Here is a 22,940-nt window from a genome sequence, read left to right as displayed (position 1 = left end):
TGGTGTTCTACATCATGTTCCTCAGGTCTTGGATACTAAAGTCTTGGTTAATGTGAGGATCTCAGCCTTCACTGCACAAAGGAAGTATTTCTACCCCTCTTTGTTTCAGTGTAAAGCTTGAAAACATCATTTTGTTAAAAACAAAAATGTGAAAATCTGGAATCAATTTAATATAAAAACCAGACTCGTGATTTTTGTGATTATGCATCACTTTGGTGGGGGCAGGGAGGAGGGGACATTCATTCATTATTTCTGAATGTTTGCAGGTGGCAATATTAACTATGGAAATTTCATCTTTGGGAATGCTTGGTCACCATGTCCTCAGAACAGTAATAATATCCTTCTCCCATTAGTTTGTGTGAATATATGTAGTCCTATGGTCTAATAATATTCTCTCTGCGGGTTTGGACCCTGATCTTGCAAGCTGTATTTTGTACCCATGGAAAGTGCTGCAGTGATATGCAGTAGTGGTACGCAGAAGTAAGAAACCCTGGCTGTGTAAGAGAACAGATCTTGCAGCTAAGCAAATTGAGTGCAAAAACTGGGAGACATTTAGTTTATCGATATTAAATTTGCCTTTACAAGAAATCACACTACATTCAAACTCTGCAATATTAAAATAGAAGACATTCCTGTTCACTAATTGTCCTTTATTCCAAAAGTCAAAGGATGCACCTCTTCTCGAACCCTCTCTCTGGAAGACACCAGCATACAAACACCAGCATAGAAATAAGAGGGGTTTTAACGCAAAATCTGAAAGGTTGATACTTTCCTTTCGGTCCCATTAGGTGGAGCTCTCAGACAAGAAGAAATGACCAAAAAAACCCCAACCCCGCAGGCACCCTTAGTAATTATTAGTACTGTACTATGCGGGTATTTTTCCCTGCTGAGAGCCCTCTCGTCTTGATAGAATTCATTTGTATCCAACTAGAAAGCTTATTACATGCTTTCAAAACTACTATTACTCAGCAACCTGCCTGTACAAGGTTTTCATTAGTTTAACACATTACTGAGAGATCAAGCTGCAAACTTTCGAGGTAGCTGAATGCTGCATCACTGGGGTCAGCATAAATAAACAGACCAACAGAGAAATGGTTATGGAGATAGAGAAGCAGAGCAGGTAAAGAATTTAAGAGCAATACATAAATCAGAAAGTTCCAGCAAGTGCTTGACCTTGTCTCCAGTAATGATAAAAGTCCGACATGAATGGCGCAGGATTCAGCTGAAAAATTCACCATGCAGACACAAAGGCATAACACAAATGGGAATAGGAAAATGTTTGTAACCTGATTTTCTGCTGTTTTCCAGCTCCAGTTTCTATTCTTGTTTTGATTTTGTACTTCATGTATTATATTCTTACAAAGTTTTGGGGTAGCTCTCACAATACCTACACAAGGGGAAGGACAAAGATTACCCTGTGTGAAGTACTGACCAAGCAATGGACAGAATGGTGGGTACATATTTCTAAGGCTACTGGCTCTAGCACTAATTATTCATTATGGTCAGTAACTCAGCAATGCCAATGCTTTTGCTAACTAAGTAGCTGTGGTTGGCAAAATGGAAAAGAGGAAAACAATGTAATATAGACAATTATCAGAATTACAGAAATTAGCAGAGATTGTCCAGGTATACATGGAAGGAAGAAGTCTGAACTAGTTCCTGTTAGACTACACTGCGTTTAAGATAAATGATTGACTTAATTTAATCAATTTGACTGTGATTAAACCCTGCTAGTTTTACCTTTATGAAAGCAAACAGGACACTTCTATAATTGATCATTTCAGTAAGGCTTAGCCTACCTCCTAGATTTATTCTTGATACAAAAATCTGATCATTTCAAGACCACTGAGATCTGGTGCTGGAAGGTCATTTTTATTTTATGTTTGAATATCACCTGTCTAGTTCCAGGTTTTGCTGCAAAACCTGTTGCAGACACTTGAACAATCTGAAAATCTGTTCCATTTTCACTTCTTAAAACCTGTACTCCTTTGTGCCCTAAGTAAAAACTATTTAGCCCCTTGTCCTAAAATAAGTAATATGGAGTGTCTGTGAAATATGAGAACTAGCAATTTCATATCTGTGTTGAAATCAGTTTGCCTCATTATCTGACAAGGTTTAATTTTACAACTACCTAGATTTGCTTCACCAACATAAAAAGAAAACTTCTACTGGTAAAGACTGCAGCAATGTGAGAAGAGTGTCTCACCCCAATATTGAAGGCTTCTTCCACACTTCCATACTCTTCTGCTCTGCATGTTTCCCCAGAGGAATGATTTGTGATCAGTATGAACTTTTAAGGTTTTATTTATTTTTTCCCATCCCAAACCTGCTTCTCACATAAGAAAGGTGTCACAGGTCAGAATCTGACCTTTCCTTCTTGAACCTGTCACCATGGACCAGGACTGTTTTGGAGCACTGGGCAACGTGCACTGGTTCCAGTGCCTGCAGCTGTAGCCTCCACAACCTGTTACAGATACAGACAGCATAAAAAACCAGAGCTTCAGGACCACATCTTCCTTCTAACTTCCCCTCACCTGCCTTCAGGATGGCCTTAATGACTACAGAAGCCTACACATTGTGGTATTGATCATTCTTTCTCATATGTGGTCACTCATAGCCTCTATGCACTTATCCTGAGACCCTTAACTCTAATGGAGGGAGGAGTTATCCCTGTTTTCACTTTCAGGCTAAATAACTTTAACGCTATCCTGGGAGCCTACAGCAGAGTAGAAAACTGAACCTGATTCTGGTGCACCCTAGCTCTGCCCATACTTCAAGGGGACATTACACAAAGAGATGACCGCAAGTCTGATTTAAGCTTCAAGAGACAGAATTAAGGTTATGACAGTCTTACCCTGTTTGCCTAGGTACCAGAGAGAAGCAAGTAGGAGAAGGGTTAAGACCGTAGAAAGCTGAAGCACTTGGTGCCACCTGGTGAGCCTCTGACAAAGTCCTGTAGGCAAAGAACACAGCTGGTAAGATTCATCAGGCTAGGCATGACAGAACCATCATGCCAATTTTCCCAGTGGAAAGCAATAAGCTCTCTCTCCAAATCTGAAAATTTAGCAACTGAGAGCTTGTTTTTAAGAGATGAATGGTGTTCACTGGAAGTTTTTCCAGCAGAAAATTCCCCTCCAGCTTCCCAGTGTCCATGCACCTGAACAGGCGAGACTGTTCTCTTACCCATGATTCAGTATTTTGCTACAGTGTTGTTAAAAGACAGAAAGTCAATCTTAACTACCAAGATTTCCATAAAGTGAAATTAAAAGTGTCAAGCTATTGTGACTACCTTTGTCAAAATCTGGGTGACAAGCTCTGGTGTGCAGCAAAATGTGCTTGTTTCACAAAACGCTGGTGAGGAATAGCAGGATGTTGCTCCTCAGGAGGCTGCAGCTATACGAACCTTCTGGCTGTATCTCCTCAGCTTGCATCTGACCCTGGCACCCAGAGCTGAGCCACCTCATAGAAAGGGAGAGCCTGAGAATATAGCCAGTGCAGGTGCTTGGGGCTCAGAAGGAAAACAGTGTGATCTTGATGAGAAAAATAATAGCATTCACACAGCCAAAATCCCAATCTGCTACTGATTGTGCTGCACCACTCCCTTTTCCTTCATTCACCTGATTTGGACATGGTGCTTTGAAGAGAACATAAATATGCTTCTCTTGACTTCTTTATCTATCCTTTTGGAAAAATGCTTAGTGATTGTACTGTGTATCCTAATATGGTTTCTTTTTGAATATCTATTTCAGAAAACACACCCCTACTGCAGCACAGTGCAGCCTATAGCAATGAAGAGGAATAATAACAAAATCCTTAAAGACAGATCAGGCATTCTGAGTGCTATGCTTGGGTCAAACTTGAATCTGAAGGTCTTCTATATATAATCAAAAAGATATTTTCTCTCAGTCTCACAATAGGTTATATGATGCTAGAAATTTCTGCTCGTCATTATGTGAAATTATTAATATTAATTAACTGAAATCATAATACTTCTTAAAGTCAAACTTTTATTTGCTCTGAATAAATCCAGCCTCCTATTTAGTAACCATCTTCTCCTGTTAAGCTTTATTGAGACCTCATCCTGACAATGGCTGCGTATCTGCTCTTAAACACATGTGCTTTGCGAGGACCCTGAGATGCCGTGCTAAGCAAAGCTTCCCAGCCCAGTTACGTGCTTCACTTAGGACTCATCTGTTCAAAACCTGGCAATCCTGCACATTTGTTTAAACAAGTGGTTCTGCCATGACCAGCCCTGACCTACTTTCCTCAATGCCTTATTTGTTGCACACATGTTTCAGCTTTCCTCCAACTATACTCAAACACAGCCTGCCTTTTGCTGTTAGCAAAATGCTCAAAACAAGGGGGCCCTGATGAGGGAACACCAACATCACTCTGCCACACAGAGCAGAAAGTAGAATATATTGCCAGCATCCAGCATAACCAGAGGTAGTTATCTGCTCTTCAAGTGAGTTTGGGATTAATTTCTCTTAGATGGCCAGTTTGACTTCTTATTGCACAGAAACAGAGCAGCAAATCAAACATAAACACATAACTCTTGCAAAATAAATCTCTAGAAGAAAACACAAATGCAATTAAAGGGTAACAGTGTTTGACAGTGACCATGTCTAACCTCTCTTTACCATTTGAAAGAGATAGATGGGAGACAAAACTAGATCACTCCGTGCAGAATACACCTCTCTTAATCTTTTCAGTAGAACCACAGTAGAGCTTTCTGTTGGTCATATTGATCTCTCCCACATTGCACGTGACCTATCATATTTCTTTTCTAGGACATCTTTCTGCTCTTTAAGTGACAGCTTGATTGTTGGAGCCCATCTCCATCATAGCAAAACTGTTTATCTAGTGGTATGGGTGAGTGGAGCTATTAGTCCTGAAGTCCTGTTGTGTCGCTGCTGGCTAGAGAAAATGATTTTAAATTGAACGGATTCTGTTTTGATGTCCAATATCTAAATCTTTACTTCAGAAGTGTTTTTCTAAAGGTGCATGCAAGAATAGAAAGCCTCCCCCCCCTTCCCCCCCCCAGCTCTTCCACTGAACTCCTCCACACAGTGTCAGGCAATTCCCAGATGTTTTGCAAATAGCTTGCCTCTGACTTTGGGTCCCAATAGAGATTTTTCATTCCAAACATGGTATAAAAGGAAAATTTATACTTCAGTGAAAATAAAAAATCCATAACCCAAGGTATTAGTAGAATGCTCATGCCGGAGCATGTAGGATGAATTAAGTTGAGAAGACAAGGGAATGGTGAGGTCTCAGTAGCTGGCTTAGTTCTCTCCCCTTGCACTAAAGGACTAAAGACTGATTAGCATGATTATATAACTGAAATAAGTAAAACAGAAAAATCTCTTTCTATAGACTTCACCATTGCACCACGAACGAGAAGGCATGAAAATAATTCTCTTTTGAAATCTGATGGAAACATAGCTGAGCCATATTAACCACCTCTTCAGATGGACATGTGCCTAAGCTTTTCTCTGTCCTCTGATGTGAAAGACACATTTCAGAAGTGGTGATGGACAATTAGGTCAGAGATACCTCCTTTGCTCCTCCTGTTCCTTAACTCTCTTGCTGAGTTTATTCTGTGTTCTTAAATTCCTGTAGGTAAAATTGAAGAAGAAAAGTGCAGCTGGGGTTTGCAAAAGTGGCAATTTGAAGAGTACCTTCATTCTCTAAACAGCTTGACTTTTCTCGTCAAGGAAGCATTATCTGTCAAACCACATGTTCCTCCTCCTTCAGCTCCAATAACATGTAGCTGATACCTGAAAAAGGCTGGTATTCAACAACATTCAGTATTTAGCCAAGTTACATCCACAACAATAAAGTAATGCACTCGTAACCACTTTCTACTCCTCCTGGACAGAAGAATTAAGTAAATGACCCAAACTTGGATACCGAGTCAGTGCTACAGTCAATATTGGAGCTGAACTTTTCCTGAGTCTTAACCCTACCGTGTAACCACAAGCTCTTTTGGTCTGTCAGTAACGACATTAACCACTCTAGCGGAGAACGACATGAAGAATAAATCCAGCTAGCACCAACCACAGCCTTAGCTACGTACAGGATGAAATTCAGCCTGGGGAGAAGAGCAAACACAATTCCTACAGCCAGGCCATGATAGTCCATGTGAACCATCTCCCTTCTTTTTCTGGGATGGGGTGTCTGTGCCATAAGCCAGATACCCTGCATGATGCCTGGGGCACCTCTGAGTAAACCCAAAGGAAAACAGAATTAGCAGTCCTCTTTTGTCATCTTCCATGGAAAGGTAAGAGGGCTTGTGTCTGCAGCTTCAAGAGAGTCAGGGAAAATAGAGCTACCTGATTTTCTGTCCCAGTTTGAGGCCTTGATTTGATAAAGATCCATTCTTACAGCTTTGAGTTGTTTTAGTTGCTTTTTCTTGCCTTTCATTTTCCAAACACTCTAACCTGAAAAGTGGAACTCCAGTACCCCAGGAGGGTATTACTGATGTGATGCAGCATGACAATATGGAACTCCTGTCTCCTTCCTGCATTTCTACTCTTGAGTGTTCTATAAAGAACATCTTTTTCAAAGCTGTGTTGTGCAAAGATGCCTGTAATATGTTCTTTACTGTGGCCAATAAGCTTTCCCATCCCCACTCCCCTCCCCGTAAAGCACCATTACTCAATATCTCTCATTGCTGTGAATCTTTCCAAACTGTAAAGTTTTACACCTCCTTACATTAAGCTACATCTTCTGAATAATGTTGGTGGACTATGAGCTCTTATAGTTTGAGTTTTCTCATGACGCTGGGTCATACAAATAGCTGACCACAGGGAGGTCCATTAATCAGCATCACTGATAGCTCAGAAATTGTTTTCTGGCTCTCTCTTTTGAGAGGAAGACCTGCTTTGTTTGATTGCCCTTGGTGTGGCTTGTTCACGTCTGCCCAGGCTTTTATGCTGCGCTCATCATTGTGAAACGTGAGATGACTGGTAACTCTCTTCTAATTCACTGAATAGATATTGTCTGGGCAGCAGCATGTTTTGGCCTAAAAAGCAGTATTTGGGGCCTGAAATGTAATCTATAGATTTACCTAATCTAACTAGTGCCACTCATATCAGTGTTTTATGATACAGACATACATTCACTCAGAAAAACACTCAAGCTACAGTCAGCTGCCAGGCAGGCATCCCATCAATTAGTGGTCACTTATGGCTTGGAAAGGATTTGAAAGATGCTAGAGAGGTGGAAGGCTCTGAAACACACTATCAGTCCCTTAAACAATGTATTTTTCTATGACTGTTCATTATCAAGTAGTCTTTTATTAGACTGAATTCCAGTTTTCACTCATTTCTTTGTCCTTTCATTACTTTCTTGTAATTAGGTAAAATTCTGGTTTTGTGGAAGTCAGTGATAAAATTTCTACAGCAAAAAATACTGAATATATCTATTTTTTAAGACAATAGATTTGAGAGTTGGGCTAAATTAATACGCATTGAGCACTGTGCAGCAATGACAGATAAATTGCCATACTCAAGCTCGCTTGCTGACAATTGCCTTTGGTATTTGTAACATGTGTGGCCCTCTTTATTGCAAACACATTCCAGGAACAGTTGGCTATGTGCGTTCACTGGGCATCTTAGATATGGTTCTGACACTCGTTCTCCAAGGATTTGTTCTGTGCCTCTCAAAATCATTCTAATAAACCAGAATGTATCTCCTGACATTTTTATTTTTTTTTTAGAATTCCCATGAAGCCATTGAAAACTGGACATGCAACGAAAGATTGTACTCAGAAATGACCAGTCTGTGTTTGACTCTGGACTGGAGTCACCTCCAGCTAACACCAGTGTAAATCACAAGCCTTTCACTGACATCCCTGAAATTACATGCAAAAGCAATTGCCCCCCAAAAGAAAGGCTGGCTGGATGTTTTCATGGGTAAAGGAATGAAAAAATGTTATTTATTTCAACTCGAACTCATCAATCTTCTTCCCAGTCTGCCTGTCTTTAATTGCAATAGGGAAAACACACTGGGTTTGCATTGCTGTTAGTGTCTGGTTTACCGTGAGAAAGGATTAATAATGACGACTCCTTCAAGCATCCAGCTCTGCCAGCACAAGCCTTATCCACCACCACAGACCAGTGGTTGTTCCCTTTTTAAACACCACAGCCAGCTCCCAGGCATTCGATGGCCTCGGATCCCCTCCCACACCGGGGATGTACTATGAGTTGGCAGGATTTGTCTCCAGTACTGGAATCTGGGGTGACATGAACTGGCCAAGCCTGGGAATCTAAACCACGCCTGCCTTTCCAATAGGTTCTAGCTGGTCTGAATAAATACCCTGGCAGGAGGACTGGAGAGGTGACAGGGAGTGGTGATAACTTTGTATTGGCTAAGGCTGTCTGTGAGCTCAACAAGAAACAGCCTGGTCTCCCTGTGCCCTCTGTGTTGCATAGGCATTCGGTACATTAGCATGGAAGTTAATTCGGGCATTTAAAGCTGCCTGCATTAGCTTGTGACTGTGGGTCTTTTCACCCACCTTTTGTGCGTGTTCTTCCTTGCAAATGTGTGTTTGCTGCAGCACACATTGTCAAAGGGAATTGAGAAGGAGAATACTTGAAGCTACATGTATTAATATTCCTGTTTAATTTAATATCAGCTTACAAGGTGGAAATTAAAATGATTTTTCTGCCACTGTTATCTCTCTTCACTTGGCAAAGATTGATTTCCTTCTTCCCCACTGCTTACTAATAAGACGTCTGAAAACTAAGATGTTTTTTATGTTTACTTCCTTGTTTAAATCAGCTTTCTCAACTAAGGACAGCTTTGGCAATATATTTGCTTTTTAACTTGTGATTTCTCTGTTGGCTCAGACTCCACCAGTGACAGAACATCAAACACGGAGAGGCTATATATTTTTAATTACTCAGGGATGCCCTTGTGCATAAGTACATGCAAATTAAACAAGCAGAATTCGAAACCTGTTCAGAACAGATTGCACATGTTACACAATCAGACACATTTTGGGCTCAGAAATGATGGTACACTATTTTGCTTCTCGTGCTGACAAGTATGGAGGCATCAGCTATCACTCCATACAGCGTCATGCCATTTCTACTGCTGTGTCTGGCACTGCCAGGTTTGGTACCACTTTCTTGAGAGCTGACAAGCCAGGGAAGCGGCTGATGGCAGCACACGAATGCTCGAGTGTGAGAATAAGCTCAACAACAAGTCTACACGGAATGACACCTTCTTACACAGGAAATAATAATGTCCAGCAAGGGGACTGGAAAAAAGATGAACTTTTTGGTGTCTCAAAGAATCTGACAAAAGCAGGTAACCACCTGCCTTCAGGATCCAGCACTTCTTTGACACACAGAGGATAAACTAACAAGCAAAGTTCCTGTTTGGAGTCCAAGCTGCATTTAAAGAACTTGGTACGTGTACCCCGGTAGCATTACAGCTCCAGCCAAGACAAAAAATGGCTGGTGAAAATCTTGTAGCATAAGCTGGTCACACCAAAAGTAAAAGGTCGGGAATACGGCCACCTGCATTTTGCAGATGAGGAACTAAAACTCTAGAGACAGAGGCAGGAAGGTGAGCTGACCATTCCTCCAGCACAAAAAAGCTGAGCTTTTTCAAAAAGTCCTGCAACACATTCTCTTGGGGCATTATCTCATACCCTCTTGACATTTCACTGCATCATTAGTCTCCTTATTTAAGAGCCTAATATTTCTCCTTCATGCTTTCTTTCCATTGCCTCTCCTAAATTCCCATGCTCAGCATTAAGAATTTTTCCTCTAAGCCGTTTATGCCTAGAATACCTATACAACATTATCTTACCTTCTTCCCCTCAAACTTCATTATCCTTCCTTCATTCAGCTTATACGTAGTGAAGTTTTGATCTTTCCTTTTCCCTCTTGATAGAGTTGTTCTTATCCTTCTTAGGGGACTGATGTCTCAAGGTTTCTTTCAGCCCTATCTTACATGGTTCCATGACTTTTTTTAGCGTTCCTGTATTTATGATATGGTTGCACCCAGAACTGAAATCCAGTAAGCACCTTTTGTGAAGACACACATTGCTTTGTCCCCATGAGCGATGCAAGGTGACAATCCCTCGCATTGTACCAGAAGCAGCTTACACTGTATGAGCAGCCTGTGTCCTTCTGTGTGTGCTCCTGCTGGCCACCTGCATGGGTGACCAGAAGCAAGAGCATCTTTATTGCCGGTCGCCTACCAGTGCAGTGCTGGTTGTGAGTCACCTCGTTCCTGGTCCTGGCCTGCTGTGCTGGGCCACAGGCCGGTGATGAATGCTGTATGGTGTAATGCAGTTTAGGCACTGCTGGTCCTGCAGAACTCGGTGGCGAGTTGAAGGCTGCACTGTAGCTGTTGCTAGGGGGTCGGTATGCAAGTGATGGTCTTTCATCCGCTTTCCATCTTCCTGTCCTGTTTCTGTGCTACCTGTGCTGTGGTGCCTTTGGTGCATATATCAGAGGTCACAGAGCCACGGTGTTGTTCTTGCCAGGTGCGACCCTTACCGACCTACCACAATATGGAAAAAGCCTTTTAATTTCATCGGTGCTGTGGAGGGGTGACCTTTCCACTTAGGAAGCAGGGACAAGACTCAGCCGCCCTCCCCACCGCTCTTGGGTCCCCAATGGGCACTGAGGATGATGGAAACGCCGAGTACGGGCGCACGGGGTGTACTGGGGGCACACACCCCGGCCCCCCGCACCATCTACCCTGCAGCCACCGCCACGGCACGCACTCGGGCGACGGGGGGCGGGCGGCAGCGCAGGAGGAGGAGGGAGGTGGGGGCGAGCGGCGGCGAGGGGAGGGAAAACCTCGGTTGGGCGGAACACGGCGGCCGGCGCGGTACCAGTGTGCCGCGGCCGGGCTGCCCGCGCTGCCGGCGGCTGCCAGTGCCCCACCCCAGCTGTGGCCGGGGCCGGGGGCGGCTGCGGCCGCCGCGTCCCACCCGCAACTTTCCCTCCGCCGTGGATGGCTGTCTCCGGAGACCTGCAGCGCAGCCGGGCGCTTGACACCCGTCCCCCATGGGACACCCCTGCGCCTAAGTTTGCCGGTGCCCGGCCCCCCTCCTCCGCCGCCGCAGGGCGGGCTTGAAGCCGCGGCGGGGGCCGCGGTGCCCATGGCCGGGAGCCCCAAGGCGCCGAGGTGTCCGTGCGCGCCGCCCCGTCCCGCCCGCCGGGCAGCCGCCGCGCCCGCCGGAGCGCCGCAGCGGGGGCGCTGAGGGAGGCAGCCCCCGGCACACCGGCACCGGCCCCGCCACAGCCGCCGTTGCCTGCCGGGTCGCTGGCGGCGGCGGCGGCGGCGGGGCCGCGGGATCCGTCCGCGCTCGCTGCCCCCGTGTAGTTCCCGAGTCGTGTGTCCTCGGCGGCGGCCCACGGGTGACATGCAGTCCCTCATCTCTCCGGTGACCAAGGCTATCCTGGTGGCTTTGTTCATCTTCGCCATCCTGCTGATCCTCTACGTGATTCTGTGGTACATCTGCCGCGATGTGGATTGCGACCATGGGATCTGAGCGGCGCCGCGGGGCCAGGGCTTAGGAGCCGGGATTCACCCCGAGGGGCCGGCAGCGGGAGCCCCGCCGGGCAGCAGCCGTCGCCACCGCGGCTGGAGCAGGGGAAGGGAAAAAGAGGAAAAAAAAAAAAAAAAAACCAAACAAAAAGAAAAAGAGGGAAGACCCGAGCGGTGAGAGTCTGGAGAACAACTGCAATCGAGAAACCAACCTGAGCTTGACCTTCAGAGACCAGGGTGACCCGGTGAGTCTCCGCGCTCCGCGGAGCGGGGTATGCGCGGGTGCAGCGGGGCTGTCTCCCTCCCGCCTTCCTTCCTTCCCCTCTCCTTCCCTCCCTCCCACCCCTCTCCCCTTCGCTCCCCTCCCCTCGCACACACACACACTCACACGCACGGATGTGGCACTGGTACCCCATGCCGCGCGCACACACATGCACCCCGGTAGATTTGCGTGTCTGAGCGCCTGCTTCCCGCAAGCATTTGCGTGTCCTCAGGGGACGAGCAGGACAGGTCCTGCTGGCCGGGGTGAATTGTGCTTGTCCTCGTCCCCGCGACCCCCCGCTTTAAATTCATGGGGTGACAGTGCGGGAGCCGCTGGGGCCGTTTGGGGCCGTTCGTTTGGTGCCGGGCTGTTTGCGGCGCCACATTGATATGCAGGCGGTGGCTGCAACCGCCGGGCAGATGGAAAAGGTGAGCCCCAGGGATGGGGGAAACCCAGAGCGGTATCAGCCCGGAGGCAGACCGGGAGAGTAACGGAGAACGAAAGGGAACGTGTCTGGTGTCCGGCGGGCAGACCTAGGGGAGGGTGTGCCAGGCGGGATGAGTTTCTGCTTCCTGGGGGAGGCTGGTGGAAAGAAGTGGGGGAGATGGCAGAAAAATGTGCATGGGAAGTTCTGGATGGTAGTGGTCCTTGTCTAATCTTATCGGCCGTGCATTTCCTATGTGCTACTCTGCGCAAGGGTTAATGCTGTCGTGGTTTAAGGGTGGAACACATGCCCGAGCTGGCGATGTCAGAAAAGGTTGATAAAAAAGTACGTGGTTGATAAACATGTACACGCTGAGTGCGCTGGGACGCTACAGGGGACGTATCCTGCCCGGCTGTTTTCCCACCTGAGAGAATTTGTCGTTGGCGATTTCTGCTCTTAACCGTTGGGTTGTACCGAATACTATGTGCTGAAGCGGTGAGACAGCAGCACATTGTGTTTAAAGTGAAAACGACCTACTGAAAGAAAAATGGTCCTAAACACTGGGGCTGTAAACATTTCTGTCCTTGACAGAGAAGCAGTCAGGAGCAGGACTAAACTCTAGTGGTGTGTGTTATTGCTGGTGGGGATGTTTTCGGACATGGCAGGGTGCGGTTGCGCGTACGCAGTGGGGAATAAGAGTAAAATCAAATCTGTGTCTAATGGGAGGGAATGGGGACCTGGCCAAGTGTAGAGAGTAATTGTGTGATTTGGGATGATTTGATATTGAGTGTTGGAGACCGAAAGCTCACCTTTGCAGCTGGGGTCTGTATATGGAAGAAAACTGTTAGGAGTCGACTCTCTTGACATTTTGGTTTGTGCTTTTGTTCAGGTTGTATTTCGAAGGGCTTTTGACCCCACTACTTGATCAAACATGACATTACCATTAACGCACACCGCTAATGTGATTATAGCAGCAGTGACATAAATGTTTCCTTGCCCTGCAACTACAGCAGCTATGCATTTGTTTACTTCCCCCGTGCACACTCTGAAATGTCTGTTACTCAACAGCGGGGGAAGACGGGAGGAGGAGGGGGAAGCTTTTAAAGGCATTCAGAAATGGCCATAGCTCTGTTTTTCTTGTGCATTTAATTACGAGAAATAAAATAACTTCCAAGTCCTCTTCTTCAAATTTCTCTTTGCCATTTCACCCATCAGTACATATATTGTTGCTGAAGTGGCAAAAACCTCTTCACACTTCGACATGTCAGGTTGTGTCACATGTTCCTTTCCAAATGAACAGTGGTGCGCGCCTTCTGCCCCTCTCCTGGCTGTCAGGCAACGCAGCTATAGAGACTTTGCCGTTTTGTGTTAATTATTTCACAGTAAGCCAGTATTTCAAACTGTTAGTTACAGAACTGGACAGAACATGTCAAATTAAAATGGTTTTATTGAAACTTTAAATATTGACAGATACATGTGTGTGTGATTAAATGCCTGAAGTGTTGATATGACCAAATGTGTTTTCTAGTGCCCATCATTTCCAACACTGAGCAGCTTAATACTTGCAGAAACTGTGAAATAGTCCATTCAGTTATTGTCTGACCATTAGTGTTGCCAGCTGGCTCATTACTATTTTAAGTATATAGTTTCTAGGAGACAAGGTATAGAAAATACTTTTCTTCTGACAGATTTCATTCTATATAAGGTAAATATGTATGTGTTTATATATAAATATGTATATATGCATTTGTGTGAACACTAATGGGTATTTCCCAGCCTAGCACAAGTGAAAAATCGCAAAAGCAATGATTACAATTATCGCATTTGATTTATAGTTGAAGTCACGGATTCGTTGGCTTTGGGTTGATACTTTGTGTATTCGTTATTGTGTATTAACAAACACAAACCCCTAAAGATATGAAACTGCTGTGATGCCTGATAGAAGGGGATGAAATCCTGCCCTTGCTGAGGTCAGTGTGGAATTTTGCAGTTGGTTTTGGCGGAGTCAGAAAAATGCCATCAGATTTGCATGTGAATTTGAAACAGCAGGATGTTACTGAAGTTGAGAGATCTATTAAAACATTAAACAAGGGCAGATCAATTACAGTGGAGTGCCTTATTTTTATGTTTATTTACTTGCTTGCTCAGAAGCTGAGTGGCTATTTTATTTCTAGCTAGTGTTGTTACGTGCTCCTGCCCAAACTCAACAGTTTTCACCAGCTTGCTCTCTCTTAATGTATGGTAGTGTTTCAAAGGTGGTATCTGAAATATGATCTGCGACTGAGATACAGAGGGCTGTAGCATCAGGTAGATAAAGATCACCCATACATATTTTTTGACATAAGTTGGGTTGTAGCATCATGAGTAGCACCTTTGTTCAAAGCAAAGACAACTTATCGTGTTCAGCTTGAGCCAAGAGAAATCTTCCTTTACCAGATTGCAAAAATTGGTAATGTCGTAGGCTGAAAGTGTGTTATTAGTTCAAAGCAATTTAATAGGCTATTCAAGCATTGTGTAAAAGGATATTTCAAAGCTTTGCCCTTTTGTGTGAAAAAGACTGTGAAGAAGTTACCAATGCTTCATCAGCAGAAGTGTAATGAATTTTATGGATTAATCCTTACTGCAAGGCAGCATGCTACAGCCTGGTTCCAAGAACCCTGTCACATCTGACTCAAGCACACAGTATGTTTCTAGATAAGTCATTTCTTACCCAATCCCTATTCAGGGAAATTCCCTGAAGGTTTATTAAGTATTTTGCTCGTAAAATGGATTAATAAGAGACAGCATCTTCATGGTATGCCCTCATGAGTGTATCTCATACCATTTCCCTGAAACAGGCTTAAAATGAGCATTGAAGATCATTCCAGCGTAGGAGGGCCTCTGCAGAGACAAAAGGTTAGCCAAGGTCCAGAGATGTCCTTGTATTGTACGATTGCTCAGCTGTCCTTTTTTGCTTCCAGGTGAGTGTAGAGTAGCCTTCAGGCTGCTGCCAGGCAGGACACACAGATCTGCCCCATACAGCTCCAGCCCCACTTAGCAGAGGGCTAGCTGTAAGAGCGATTTCCTGCTGTCTGTGTTACGCAAGAGGTCAGACACGATCATTTTGTATTTGTCCCTTTTGGCCTTAAAATCTGTGACTCTTCAATTACTGGTGATGTGACAAGCAGTCAGTATGATTTGTATGTTTATAAACATCTTGGAGGTGGGATCCTGGGGATTAATTATATGATTTATGCCATGATTAGAACACTTGAAACTGTTGAGGAGCTTTGAATGACAAATTTTGGAGCAGTGTTCGGGAGTACAGTGTCACCGTAACAAGTGTATTAAACCTGCAGCATGCGCAGGCTGAATCTTTTCTTCTTTCTTTGCTAGAATACTGATCTTGGATTGGTAATGTTAATACAAACTCGGGTGGTGCTGTAATGGAGTTATAAAGAGTGTTTGCCCTTCACCTAAAGAGCAGGCTTGGCACACACCCGAGATCTGTATGTACCATTAGACACATTAGAGCCTGTATGTACCATTAGACACATTACTGTCTCTCCTGCACGGTACTGGTTCACAGCTGTTAATTGGACATTGAAACATACGGAAAAGTTCTGCTGCCATTTCTCAACAGATTAATTCCCCCCCCCCAGTTTTCCTTTGATGCAGGAGTGTTTTCACCTTTTCTTCCTGAGTGGCAATCCTCTAAACTGTGACTATTTAGTGCATAACGTGGTTTGTAGACAAACTACAAGAATTGATTTTCCTGAAGTGGGCTGACAAAATGAGTGTATTGGAAATCAGCACACACTTGCTTATTTGTTGTTCTACATTGAGCTAGGCTTTTTAAGTAAATATCCTTTAAAATAGCCTTTTGTTTAATTTCTTTTAGTGTGTGGCTTTCAATATGCACAGCTAAGATACAGTTCATGCAGTTGCACAGCAGCATCTGCTCTTGTTAGAGGCACTCTGAAAGCTTTCAAAATTTTACTCAAATGAGAAAATTTGAGCTTAAGCTTGGAGTGGCTCATAACACTGGCTGCTATTGAGAACTGCATCCTTATTTTGAACATTCTGATGTACTACTTCTGAATACTAAAGATTCTTACTGGCGTTTTCACGAGTCACCATTAAATTAAATCATATGTGAAGGATACCGGTAAGGTGACATTCAGAGTTTCTTTTTAGAATATATTATGAATGTGAATTATAGCTGAGAAAAAGATGAGGGGAAAAAAATTGATTGTGACTGATTAAGAAAGAGAAAGGAATGGGAAAAGAGGGAGAAGAGAGACTCAGAGTATTCACATTTTAAAAGGTGCAGCTGATGTAGAGTAAAATGCTAAGCTCACAGAGTAAAAATTGCCACTTTCCTTTAGGGAAAGTGTATATACATATATACATACGCACACACATACACGACTGTGTACATGTGCATATACATACATGCAGTCTATGTGATGGAATTAGAAATCTGCATTGTTAGAATGAGCTGAGACTCTTTACATGGATTATTTTGTTCCTTTATCCTTGAAACCTGGTTCTATCATTGCAAATATACATCTACTTTAAAACCAGATAGATAGTGTTGCAGATGCTTTCTTGAGAATTTTGTGATCTAACGTAAGTGATACTGTAGACTGAAATTATAAATTAATCATCCTTGCAACAAAAATGGTAGCACTCTGTTCACTTTGGGAAAAAAAAATGAGTTCAGGTTTTATGGGTGAGAAATGCATTAATAACAAATAGATTTTATGTCTTGTTTTTTCCACTGACCTCAGAGACAAATCCTTATGTACTAGTGAAAAAGCCTGTTAGGTAATTAACCTATTATGACCAAGAAATATGTGTGAGAAAAGAGCATCTCAGAGAGAAGATAGCAGAATTGTAATATTTTGGCTAAAACCAGTAATAGCCAACACCTACCTATGAACATACAGATCTTTCATGTAACACATCTTTTGTATTTATGTCTTCTAGTGCAAAGGAGGAAAGAAGCCCCCTGCAGTTATGTGTGCTAATCCTTACACACATTATGATGCTTTTTTGGGTATTACAGTTTCTTATACAAAGCTTGCCTGAGAAAATGTTTGGTTTTGAGTGGAACAGGAGAATATATGTATCAAGGTCTAGGAGAACAACAAAAAAAGTACCTTTTGTTAGAATAACGTCTTCCATATGCCCTTGTGAGATACTTATATGTAAGTGTGCTTAAAACTAGGTTTATAGTCAATTTCCATTCTAGTGACTTGTTTTCGTTTTCTACTGTAATACCACTCTGACATGCTTGATAGGGACTGTGAGCCCTATAAGTTTCATTAAACTAAGTGAGAGTTTAATGGAATCTTGTATCAATGAAGATAAAAGAAAGATCCTCAGGGCAGTGAGGAAGGCACACAGCAAGCTCACTACCCTGGACTTCAGGAAAGCAGACTTTGACCTCTTGAGGGATCTACCTCATGAAGAATCATGGGATAAAGCCCTGGAGGGAAGAGAAGCCCACAAAAGCTGGGTAATACTCAAGGATCACCTCCTCCAAGCTCAGGAACGATGTATCCCAACAAAGAGGAAGTCAGGCAAAAATGCCAGGAGGCCTCTGTAGATGAACAAGGAGCTCCTGGACAAACGTCAGTACAAAAGAGAAGTGGAAGCATGGATAGGCAGATTGGGAGGAATAGGGAAATTGTCTGAGCAGTCAGGGATCAGGTTAGGAAAGCTAAAGCCCTGATAGAATTAAATCTGGCCAGAGATGTCAAGGGCAACAGGAAAAGCTTCTGTAGGTACTTCAGTGATATAAGGGAGTCAAGGGAAAATGTGGGCTGTCTCTGGAAGGAAATGGGGAGACCTGGTCACCTGGGACATGGAGAAGATGAAGGTACTCAATGACTTTTTTGGCTCTGCCTCCACCAGCAAGAGCTCCAGTAACACCTCCCATGTTGTAGAAGGCAAAGGCAGGGACTGGGAGAATGAAGAACCGCCTGCTACAGGAGATGATCAGGTTTGAGATCATCTAAGGAACCTGAAGGTACACAAGTCCATGGGACCTGATGAGATGCGTGTCCAGGTCCTGAGGAAACTGGTGGATGTAGTTGCCAAGCCATTATCCATAATATTTGAGAAGCTGTGGCAGTCTGATGAAGTTACCACTGACTGGAAAAGAGGAACTATAACCACCATTTTTAAAAACGATGGGAAACCCTGAGAACTACAGGATGGTCACTGTCACTTCAGTGCCCAGCAGGATCATGGAGCAGATCCTCCTGGAAACCATGCTAAGGCACATAGAAAATAAGGGGGTGATTGGTGATAGCCAACATAGCTTCACTAAGGGCAAATCTTGCCTGATAAATTTGGTGGCCTTCTATGATGTGGCCACAGTGTTGGTGAAAAAGGGAAGAGCATCTGACATCATCTACTTGGACTGGTGCAAAGCATTTAACAGTGTTCCATGTGACATCCTTGTCTGTAAACTGAAGAGGCATGGATTTGCTGGATGGATCACTCAGTAGATAGGGAATAGGGAATTAGCTGGATGGTCATACTGAAAGAGTTGCAGTCAACAGCTTGTTGTCTAAGTGGAGACCAGTAATGAGTGGGGTTCCTCAGGGGTCAGTATTGGGATGGGCTAGGGAGAAGCTCTCTGAAAGACCTGGGGTAATGGTAGGCAGTGAGCTGAAAAATGGGGTCTGACCTCAAAGCTACCCCTGCTTTGAGATATAGAGTGGACTACAGACCTCCTGAGGTCCCTTCCATTATCCTTAATTAATACTTAAATTGTCCTAGGATTGTATGATCTTATGAACTGTGTACTTTTGGGAGTCTTCTACTGGAATGAGTGCTGGCTTGCTTGTTGTGATGCGCTCTCTTCCTTAACTGTTAATGCATGATAGCTAGGGAAACAAAAAAGATGGAGGCACAGAACTGGGACTGGGTCAGAGCAGGGATCTGTTCTCAGTAGCCCTGGCCATCCTTACATTTTACACCTAGAGCTCCTACACAGCGCTGCTGGGTATGGCTTGGTCAGGAGCCGAGACGGTACATGGCAGTGCATCACTAGAGCACAATGACTGCTGTGCTGGTATGTGTTTGGAGAATGAAGCCATCACAGATAAAAGTAGCTTGAAGGTTGAAGACAAAAAACACAATGTGCTTATAGCCTGTTTAATTCTTACACCTCTGTGGGGACTCTAGCACATTTCTAGGAACTGGAAATTAATTCAGTTACATTACTCTAACTATAATATAATCATGCTGGGCATACTCTTGTGCAGTATAATATTTTCCATAATCTTGTCCAATTTTTATCTTACTTTGTGTTTGCCTTCAGCTGTACAAAGCCTGTTATGTTAACTATAATGTCCATGGAAGTAGTTGGTACAGTCAGTAGGATTTTTAGGTACTGCCTGGCTTGAATGTTAATGCTTTGAAGAGAACAATCCCATGGGAGCTGCATGCTTTAGTATCAAACCTGTTATCTCAGACCTAGGCTATTCACAGTTTATATTTAGGTGGAGAACAGAATATTAGCTGGAGAAAAAGGCACTTAATGCACAAGGCCACTGTACTTTTCTTACCCTCAGGTAGAAAAAGCCTTCTCCTCAGCGCTCAGAGGTGTGCCGTGACACACTTGCCTGCTGTGCTGGATGATGGGCAGGCACTGGTGAGAGCAGGGAAGTTTCACAAGGTGGTAGTGGAACTCATTTATTCAGACCTTTCGGTGTACACCCAAGTTTATTCCACAATTACAGTACTAACATATCAAGGGTAATTACTTTCAGTGCAAATCCAAACTAAATGACAGCTGCAGTGCATCTGTTGTCAGGAGCTCAAACTGTGTTTCTCTTATGTTATAGTTCACAGACTACCTTCCACCGCCCTTAGGAAACTCATGGAAAGCCACATTTGTATACCTCAGCTCTTCTTTTTTTTCTTGCTTGAAGATGTGTCAAATCATAACAAAAAACATTTTGAGCCTAGGAAAAAAGTCAGGCTGTTACATATTTCAACACATAAACTGCTATGCTTTAGGTTTCTGAAGTGACTTCAGTTTTTTGTCTCATGTGGTCTTCTAAGCCTGGAGAGATTTGGAATTCAAGGTGGAAGAGAAAGCTTGCTTTTTAGGTGAGTTTATGAAAGTTCTCTTAGTTCTGAAACAAAATTATGTATGGAGCAGAAAGATCCTGTATTGTATTTTAAATTCATGCGACGATTCCCTTTTCAAAATCTCACAGAGTACTCGGGTATATTAACTGGGTATAGGTAGAATATACAGATGGGATATCCAGTTAATTTCTTATTATTATCCACTTAATATATTTATTCCAGAACTTCTATGAACATACTGCCTTTAGGAATTTCCTTTGGGAAATAAATTTTGACAGCTTCTGCCCAAGGAACAAGACATTGACACCAAATCCATTTAACTTGAGTCCGTGTGTTGGAGGTGCCATGGATTCTGAGGATAAACGTGTGACAGTGTTATGAAATCATATTCCCTTTATTATGGGCCAAGGGTTTCTTCTCTTACTTCTGGCTTCACTAATAAGGTCAGCTAGAAGGTAGAGCACAACAGAGGAGGCTGGGGCAGGCTTGGATGACACCGCAGCCGCTGTTGTGAGTCATTCTCTTTTAATCACGTAGACAAAATCCTGTGGGCATGTGTGATGATACATAAAGGAAGGCAAATTTTTGCTTGCTGTGGAGGAGCTGTTCATTTGTTACAAGCATTCAGCTGACTACAGTGGAGCGGTGCCAACTTCTGTTAGCAAAGGCTTTGGTTCCGGGGATACATATATGCATTAACATGGTTGAAGTCCTTCTTCAGGCTGCAGACAGTAGCAGCCAAATAAGTGATGTAGCTAGGATTGCATCCAGTCACCTTTGTCACTCTTCAGCCCATGTAGCCAAGTACCCTGTTTTTTTAACTGAGTGAGCTATGACTGATGTGACACATGGACCTTAAAACTAATAATGTGTAATCTGTGCTCTATATCAAATGTTGCTAAATTGAAAAGGAAACTCTTACATTATGTGAGATTAAAGTGTTCATGGTATACAGTTGAAAAACACAGCTATGCAGTGCATGCCCTTGGTTCAGCAGATTTCATGAGAGAAAGAACCAGCACTCCAAAGAGCCTTTGTACATACCAAAAAGGAGTCATTCCTGGATAAGCTTGTGCGCATGCTGCTGCTATTTTAGGAATGTCAGTTAGGTAAACTGTACTTACTATATACAGTTTGGTACTCTAGATGATTAGAGAAATCAAATGGGTCTTGTGATAACTGTAAAAATAACTAAAAGCCTCTTGAGATTCAGCAAGGAGAAGGTTAATTGAAAGACAACATCCTGGGTGGGGTGTACTGGTGGTAGTTGTGCTTTGGTGGGTGAGAAGGGTTTTGCAGGATACCTCACTAATAGCTGGCATGGATGGTTGGATGGATGGGATGGTTGATAGGCAGATCCTTTGGGAACTTGCAAACGCCAGGTAAGTCTGGGAATGCCAGGCCTTGCAATACATTTCTCTCATGGAGACACTTCAGAAAGAGAGAGAAGAGTCTACCCTGACAGGGGCTATCCAGTGTCTGGCAAGGAGATGAAGTGTAGAGCTGGACTGCGACTTCAGGATGTGCTGTATTATGGCAGTCACCATTTGGTGCAGACTTGAAAACAAGCTCAAATGCACAATACTATATTTATAGTGATGTGCCTTAACAACCTGATGTTGTGACCTAGTGTGGGCATGTATCAATGTGTTTAATGAGTATTGTATTTAATAACTTATTAATATGTGTAGTATGATGCACTTCTTAATTTGCCATATTAGGATAGCTGTTGGTTGAATTAAGCCTGTGAATAACCTTTCCGTTACATTTCTCTGATGCCTGTACTAGTACTTTAACTTCATTTCTTTTTGAGCTATACTTTTATGAGTAGAACAGATTCTTGAACTGTGAAATCCATTTATTTTCCTCTTAATATTTCAGTTATATAAATATTGTAAGAGTGTAGATGTTGCTGTTGTGATCAGCTGGATGGTGCCTATGCCTGATTACTATTCTGACACAGTATCTTCATGCTTCTTTATCCTAACATAGAGCCCTACAGCCACCTACCAGCCTTATCTTCCTCTTCCTAGAGCTGGAAACCTGTGCTGGATTTCCCTTTCAACATGTAGACAGTGGGCTTTGTGCCTTGATAGGGGACAGGCTTTAAAAATGCAGTTATTATCACCTTTGAGCATCATGAGATAGGAGAATAAGCTCTTTTAATGCAGAAAGCGTCTACATTTTTCTGTCTCTACCTGTAACAGTAGCAAATGGTATCTATTAACCCAGAATACTTCACCCTTTGAATAATGGTCCTTGCTGAGGAAAGCTCGATTTTACTTTTTCCATGTATTTAAGAAGTTGATTTTTAAAATTTAAAAGCACAAGCCTTACTCTTTACCTGCTGGGGTTTTCTACCAATCGTAATGGTTCTGGTTTTTAAAACCTTCTCTATGATATATATCACATTAATGTTTGCACCAAAAGGATTTGTTATCATGAGTTTAAAGAGATGTTATGTGTATGCACATACATACGAACATTTATTACCAGTGGTGATTGAAATAAAAGCAGTCACTTCTCATTTGTCCATTTCCATCACACAGACCTTGATTTCCTTGTTTTGCTTAGTTTTAGGTCCCAGTTCATTGCACGGACTGGGTCAGTGCCCCGGAAATGAAGGGCGAGACCTCCTGG

General features: G+C 43.3%; 1 protein-coding gene across 1 annotated transcript in view; it reads left to right on the top strand.

Moving 5' to 3' along the window:
• Window positions 1-11,681: 11,681 nt before the first annotated feature.
• The window catches only part of ZBED1 (zinc finger BED-type containing 1), a 57,711-nt gene continuing 46,452 nt past the window's right edge, over window positions 11,682-22,940 (top strand). The window contains exon 1 of the mRNA XM_057411831.1: window positions 11,682-11,765. The gene's annotated coding sequence lies outside the window, so the exon portion shown is untranslated. The remainder of the gene's footprint in view (window positions 11,766-22,940) is intronic.

The sequence above is a fragment of the Pezoporus wallicus genome, unplaced genomic scaffold (genome assembly GCF_028554395.1).
Source record: "Pezoporus wallicus isolate ANWC-B61680 ecotype Strahan unplaced genomic scaffold, APGP_CSIRO_Pwel_v1 contig_2372, whole genome shotgun sequence".
Taxonomy (NCBI): domain Eukaryota; kingdom Metazoa; phylum Chordata; class Aves; order Psittaciformes; family Psittacidae; genus Pezoporus; species Pezoporus wallicus.
Note: the sequence above shows the minus strand (reverse complement) of the source record. Positions and strands in the feature narration are given on the sequence as shown.